Source organism: Palaemon carinicauda, chromosome 12, assembly GCF_036898095.1.
Source record: "Palaemon carinicauda isolate YSFRI2023 chromosome 12, ASM3689809v2, whole genome shotgun sequence".
In the NCBI taxonomy this organism is placed as follows: Eukaryota; Metazoa; Arthropoda; class Malacostraca; order Decapoda; family Palaemonidae; genus Palaemon; species Palaemon carinicauda.
This window is the reverse complement of record NC_090736.1, coordinates 22383087-22390841: the sequence shown is the minus strand read 5'-3', so window position 1 is coordinate 22390841 and position 7755 is coordinate 22383087. Positions and strand designations below refer to the sequence as shown.

Sequence of the window (7755 nt, the reverse complement as noted above, 5' to 3'; positions counted from 1 at the left end):
AATATATGGTATTTTTTTTCTCTCTCTCTCTCTCTCTCTCTCTCTCTCTCTCTCTCTCTCTCTCTCTCTCTCTCTCCTATTACTACTATTTCTTCTATGAATGCTGGAACTAATGGTTCTATTATTGCTGCTACTACTACTGCTGTAGTGACTGTAACTACCATTACTACTACTAATGGAAATTAAAGAAATAGGGTTGAAAAGAATACTTGATAGAAGAAAGTAAAATAAATAGTAGTAGTAGTAGTAGTAGTAGTAGTAGTAGTAGTAGTAGTAGTAGTAGTAGTAGTGGAGAGAGAGAGAGAGAGAGAGAGAGAGAGAGAGAGAGAGAGAGAGAGAGAGAGAGAAACAAGCATACGATCGGTGACCAGCCCTTAACGCTGACTTAACTTCCTTACAAGAGAGGAGGTAACATAAACTTTGGATCGTGAAATTACATTATCGTTTGAATCCGCGAAATAAAGCCCTGTAAGTTCTTGGGTGTGGTAAGGCGTAGAGCTCGCAATCTCACCCCAGAAATACATGCTGAAAACCGGAAGGGTAATAATAGCCACCAAAAATGATGGAAAAAGACGTATTAATAAGTCGAAATATAAACTACAAAGATACGAAAAAAAAAATGACCCGTTCTATTAACGAACGAGAACGTAACAAAGGGAGAGACTCAGTTTGATAAATGACTGTCATACATATCACCAACAAAGAAAGAAGGGATAAAACGTCCTTTGCCACAACTCTATTACACTTCACAAATGAGTGTCTTTGTTACGTGCATATTCATCAAAGAAACGACAAAGAAGCGATACTTTATTAATGAGCAAAAAACGAGGTATAAATAGAAGTATTTCATATAAATTTAGAGAGAATTATCATCGAAAAAACTTTTTTTTGCGTGTTGACTTCGGTTGTGGTACTATTTTGAATATAGTAATTAAATGTTTTATGTTGGTTTACTTTTTATAAAATTTTGGTATCTTTTTTTGCGTGTTATTAACAATCTCCCCAGTTTATTTAAAGACAATCATTTTATCTGATAGACAATATCTTTCTATGCTCTTGTGTAAATTAGTTAAAGTTATTTTATAATGGAATATATAAACACAAAATATAACCAAACCCGAAAAATTCAAATTGCTTGTGATCGTTTGTCTAATTATTTCACCAACGTAAGCTTCATACTTAGCGAAATGCTACATAAATACTAGTAAAACTGACAAAAACATCCTGACTATATTTTCCAACTTTATTATATATGGAAATTTCACATTGAAAACTGCTGTTACATAAGCGACGGTGTATCATAATTCCTCTTAAATGTTTAAATATACCGATGAATATATGCGCATGAATTTTTCATTATGGGCCGATTTTTCATTACCTAAATATTCCCTTTATCAAGTGTAAAAATATGCATCAGGCCATTTCGCGTGAAGCCAAACCATTCATGTCGGCATATACATTAAACGAACTATTCACAGAGCCAAATGCAATATTAGATATTGGACATGGGAACTATTTATTCAATTTTGATGAAGCAACTATGTTAGCGAATTCTCTTTCGGTTGCATTGATTTCTCTCGTCGATAATTTGGGGAGACTGTGCTACCTATCGGTATGGAATCTTCTTACTCCATATTTTTCTTCTTTTACGTAATCTTATTTTCCTTGCAAAAGAGGTGAGACTACTGTATATATATATATATATATATATATATATATATATATATATATATATATATATATATATATATATATATATATAGGTATACATATATATATATATATATATATATATATATATATATATATATATATATATATATATATATATATATATATATGTTCAACAACACCAATGGAGCCATTTCTAGTACACTGCAGGACAAAGGCCTAAGACATGTCTTCAGTCATGTCTGGGATTCGGTGAGGGTAGGGGACTTTAGTCTGATCGTTCACTGCAAACCAACTTAGTATGGGTGCCCTGTCTTATACAGCTTTGCTGATCATGGTGATATAAAAACCCATTCACCACGCTAAAGTATCCCCACTCAGAAACGGATACATGCATACTCTGTATATATACTCTGTAAATATACTCTGTATATATATATATATATATATATATATATATATATATATATATATATATATATATATATATATATATATACATATATATATATGTATATATATACAGTATATATATATATATATATATATATATATATATATATATATATATACAGTTATATATATATATATATATATATATATATATATATATATATATATATATATATATATATATATCTATATCTATATATATATATATATATATATATATATATATATATATATATATATATATATATATATTCATATGTGTGTATGTGTTTATTTATACACATATTCAGTGAACATGTGTCTACATATAGATAGACATAAATAGATAGTTAGATAAATAGATATAAATTCATTTCTACTTTAATTTAACCTATATGAAGTTTTTCTAAAAGATATAAATATCATGAAATTTTCTTTTTTCATCAAGTTTTAAAGAAGCAAAGGAAAATCGATATTCAGATAATTGTATTTGAAATAAGTAATTTTTCCATAAATTTGAAATTGACTGATGATTTTTCTATTTTCTTTCAGGAGGAACTACAGCGATGCAGTGATAAAACATTAATAACTGTCAATGAGATAAAAATTACAACTGGTTGTAAAATACTGAATAAAACGTTATCATTTATTCGATGCAGTGCTGAAGCTATACCTGTTGTGGACTGGTTCTAAGAAGGCAGCTTTAAATGTCCAGCTTTGTGTTGTTTATTTAGGCGCTGTTTATTTATGTGCTATTATGAGCTATACTTAGCATTGTAATGAAGCCTTACATTACACAGAATACTTCTAGCTAAGATCATAATTAATATCTGTTGACAATACTTTGATTTTAGATGATGCCTTGTACGAAGAACACATACTGTATTCTAAAGAAAAGGTCAAAATGAATGACGGATTCTAACTTGTTTTTACGAGTGATTAACTAACTGTGAGTTATTGGTGTCTTAATAGAACAATAGAATAGAAAATGTTTTGTTTATACAAGTCTGACATTACGACAAAAAAAAACAAATATTTTGGATATCTAAATAAAAGTATAATTATGTAGCTTTATGAAAATCCAAAGGAAACAAATATTCATCTAGCCATATGTTTTAAGTAAAATATCTCACTGATATACAATGCAAACTTGAAATATCTGACATATAAGTGAATTAGATCAGATTCGACAATATTAATAAACAAGTGTGTAATTATACGTATTCAGCCATGAGTTTATGCTAATAGATAGATAAATAAAATTTGACAGGCCCTGTGCCGTTAACCGATACATCAAATATCGTATGTGAAAACGAACTATGATTGGCTGGCGTGAAATTACGTCATCGGTACCAGCCAATCCTCGGACGAGGATACGTTCATCAGTCATCGGTTGGTTCCTTCTCGTCGTCAGCCTACAACCATCTTATGCCAGGATATCACCGAATTGTAAGTAAACTTTAGCAATAACTTTATTCTTTATACCGTTAAGGTAACTGGTAACGTAGTTCCATTCACTATCTACTTTTTCTCTTCAAGTATGGCGTATGGGTTTTCGTAGTCAGATACCTCATCATTCAGTAAATATCAAACTCGTCCTATAGTCATCAGCGTTAGAAAACTGTACTAAATTGTGTACGTCAGTGTGTATAAGGTTGGACATAATCACAGTCAGCTGATATTCATGAGTCATTACAAAATATGAGAAGACTCGTGTTCACATGCCAGTACAGAAGCTGAGTAGAGCAGTTCGCAGAAGGCAGTTCAAAATCTGGGAAGACTCGTGTTCACATGCCCGTACAGAATCTGAGTAGACAGGTTCGCAGAAGGCAGTCCAAAATCTGAATAGGCCAGTGTCCACATGGCAGTAGAGAATCTAAGTAGAGCAGTTCGCAGAAGGCAGTACAAAATCTGAGAAGATTCGTGTTCACATGCCCGTACAGAATCTGAGTAGAGAACAGGATCGCAGAAGGCAGTACAAAATCTGAGTAGGCAAGTGTCAACATGGCAATACATAATCTGAGTAGAGCAGTTCGTTGAAGGCAGTTCAAAATCTGGGAAGACTCGTGTTCACATGCCCGTACAGAATCTGAGTAGACAGGTTTGCAGAAGGCAGTACAAAATCTAAGTAGGCCAATGTCGACATGGCACTACAGAATCTAAGTAGAGCAGTTCGCAGAAGGCCATACAAAATCTGAGTAGGCCAATGTTCACATGGCAGTACAGAATCTGAGTAGAATAGTTCGTGGAAGGCAATACAAAATCTGAGTAGGCCAGTGTTCACATGGCAGTACAGAATCTGAGTAGAATAGTTCGTGGAAGGCAATACAAAGTCTGAGTAGGCCAGTGTTCACATGGCAGTACAGAATCTGAGTAGAATAGTTCGTGGAAGGCAATACAAAATCTGAGTAGGCCAGTGTTCACATGGCAGTACAGAATCTGAGTAGAATAGTTCGTAGAAGGCAATACAAAATCTGAGTAGGCCAGTGTTCACATGGCAGTACAGAATCTGAGTAGAATAGTTCGTAGAAGGCAATACAAAGTCTGAGTAGGCCAGTGTTCACATGGCAGTACAGAATCTGAGTAGAACAGTTCGCAGAAGGAATACAAAATCTGAGTTGGCTAGTGCTCACATGGCAATACAGAATCTGAGTAAACAAGTTTGCAGGAGGCAATACAAAATCTGAGAAGAACAGAGTTCACATGCCAGTACAGAATCTGAGTAGAACAGTTCGCAGAAGGCAATACAAAATCTGATTAGGCCACTGTTAACATGGCAGTACAGAATCTGAGTAAACAATTTCGCAGAAGGCAGTATAGAATCTGAGAAAACTCATGTTCACATGCCAGTACAAAATCTGAGTAGACAGGTTCGCAGAAGGCAGAATAAATTAGGAAAAGCTAGTGTTCATACTGAAGTAAAACCTCGGAAGAAGCCAATGCAGATAAGACAGTACAAAATTATAGGTCAGTTTGCATAAACCAGTAAGAAAACCATAGTAGTCCAGTATGCATAAGGTAATACAGATACAAAATCATAGTATTCTAGCGTGCGAAACCGTAGAAGGACAATGTGTATAATACAGTAATAAAAACAGAGTAGCCCATTGTGCGGAAAAGATAGCAGAATCAGAGTAATCCAGTAACATAAGTCAATACAAAAGATGAATAGGACAATATGAAGAAATTGGTATAAAGCCAATGTAATAAATTGTGCAGAAGGCAGAAAAAATCAAAGTAGGTCTGTGTACAGTAGAGAGTAAAAAAAATCAGTGTGCCAGTGTGTTGAAGCCAGTACAATGTCAGAGTGGGCCTAGGTTTATAAGGCAGTACAAAATTATAGCAGACCGGTGGACATAAGCCAGTACTGAATTGGAGTACGTTATTGCATGTAAAGCAGTATGAATAAAGAGTAGGCCAATGTGTAGACGGCATTTCAATTTGCACAAGTCAATAAAAAAACAGAATAGTACACCATGCATAGAGCAGTATGAAATTATATTAGACCAGTGGCCAGAACAGAGCATAAAACCTGTGTAGGTTAGTTTACAAAAGACAGTAAAGACGGCCAATGTGCAGGCGGCAGATTTAAAATCAATGTAGTCCAGTGAACAAAGGACAGTGAAAATTCCGAGTAGTCCTGTGTGAAGAAGGTATTATAAAAGCAATGCACCAGATTTTAGAAAGCAGTATCAATTCAGAGTAAGCCAATGTGCAGAACGCTGTTACCGATCTCAAGATATTTCATATTCATTATTCTTTCCTTCTTATGCACTTTATTTATTTCCCTATTTCCTTTCTTGTTGGTGACATTAGGCTTGTAGCATCCTGATTTTCCAATTATGGCTGTAGCCTAGTAGTAAAAAATCAGAGTAAGCCAGTTTGTAGATGTCACATTGTAATTAAAGCATTACTGTGTGCTTAAGGTAATTCAAAATCGTAGGATAACAGTGGCAAAAAGACAGTACAAATTTGAGTAATAAAAAGGGAGTAGAAAACAGTATAAGGTCAGAGTAGGCCGCTTTGTATGAAACAACACAAAATTTGAACAGGCCCTTTGGCGTATGGCAATACAAAATTCAAGTAGGCTGATGTGTTTGAGGTACACGAAGTAGTTCATGCAGAAGAATATACATAAATTAGAGTAATAGCGTTCAAGCATTATTACCTAATTAAATTAGATCTGTTAGTAAACTGCAATATAAATTCAGAGTAGGCTAGTATGCATAGGAGATACATATTCAGAGCATGACTGTGTACCCAAAGCTGAATGATTGGAAGATTTTACATTGCAAATCTGTATTTACAATGAAAATGACGGCAGTAGTTATGGAGAAGTTGATTATCGAATCATTATACCATTTCACCTACTTTGCATACGTCAGCCATGCTGAGACGGGATGGTTGGTGATCGGAGGAAATTGTAGGAAAATTCTATTAAAATGTTTGTTTTATTCTACAATACTAAGCTGGTACACAATATGCAGAATAAAACTGGTTAGGAAAGAGTTTCCTACCAAAGTAATATCATATACTTATTGTCATTATTTTTGTTATCAATATAATATTTGTTATCAATATAGTCAGTATTATCGCTGTCAAAAAAGGAATGCTATTGACAAAGCTAAAAGCTTAATAATTAGCTATTCGCTTATGAATATCCAGTTCTTAAAAAAAAACGTAGAAAAAACTGCAAATTTTTCCTTAGATAACGCTGCATCTCAAAAATACAATTCAACCCGTATCGTAAGCTGCTGTGCATATGAGCGATCGTAGGATGTTGTGTGTATATGAGCGTGCACAGTATGTATGTGCGAGTCCAAATGTTTTCTGTTTTTGTATTTATATATCTTCTTAGAGTTCACAGGCGCCTAGAATGTTCAAAGTATGTCAACCTTCCATAGCAAAAAGAAAAAATTTCATTTATTTAAAAGGATTTTTAAAGCTGGAATAAAAGCCAAATGTATGTTTTACTCCCACTAACTGAAAAGCTATTAGCCAAGCATATAACTGGATGTTAAAAGGTCACCAATGAATAAAATGTCGGGTTTTGTTAGGTTTAGCCAAAAAAAAAAAAAAAAAGAGAGAGAGAGAGAGAAAAAAATGTGTTACTAGAGAATGATATTTGCTAAAGAGAGACGTAACGATTCAACATTAATGAATGTCTCTAAATTATGATCAGTTCGTTGTTTTTCATCATGCGTAGCATTCGAGATTAAATCTCTTTCTCGTATTTGTACATATATGCACATACACATACTATGTATGTATATTTACGCTCACAAACACACACACACACCTATATATATATATATATATATATATATATATATATATATATATATATATATATATATATATATATATATATATATACATATATATATAAATATATATGTATATACATATATATACACACACACACGCACACACACACACACATATATATATATATATATATATATATATATATATATATATATATATATATATATATATATATATATATATATATATATATATATATACATAATGTGTATTAATTTATATATTCATATATGTATATAAATATATATATATATATATATATATATATATATATATATATATATATATATATATATATATATATATATACATACATACATACAT

The 7755-nt window shown here is 32.4% G+C and overlaps 1 pseudogene; it reads left to right on the top strand.

Annotated features, from left to right (window-relative positions):
- The first annotated feature begins 2687 nt into the window (after window positions 1-2687).
- The window catches only part of LOC137650727 (hemicentin-2-like), a 350211-nt pseudogene continuing 345143 nt past the window's right edge, over window positions 2688-7755 (top strand).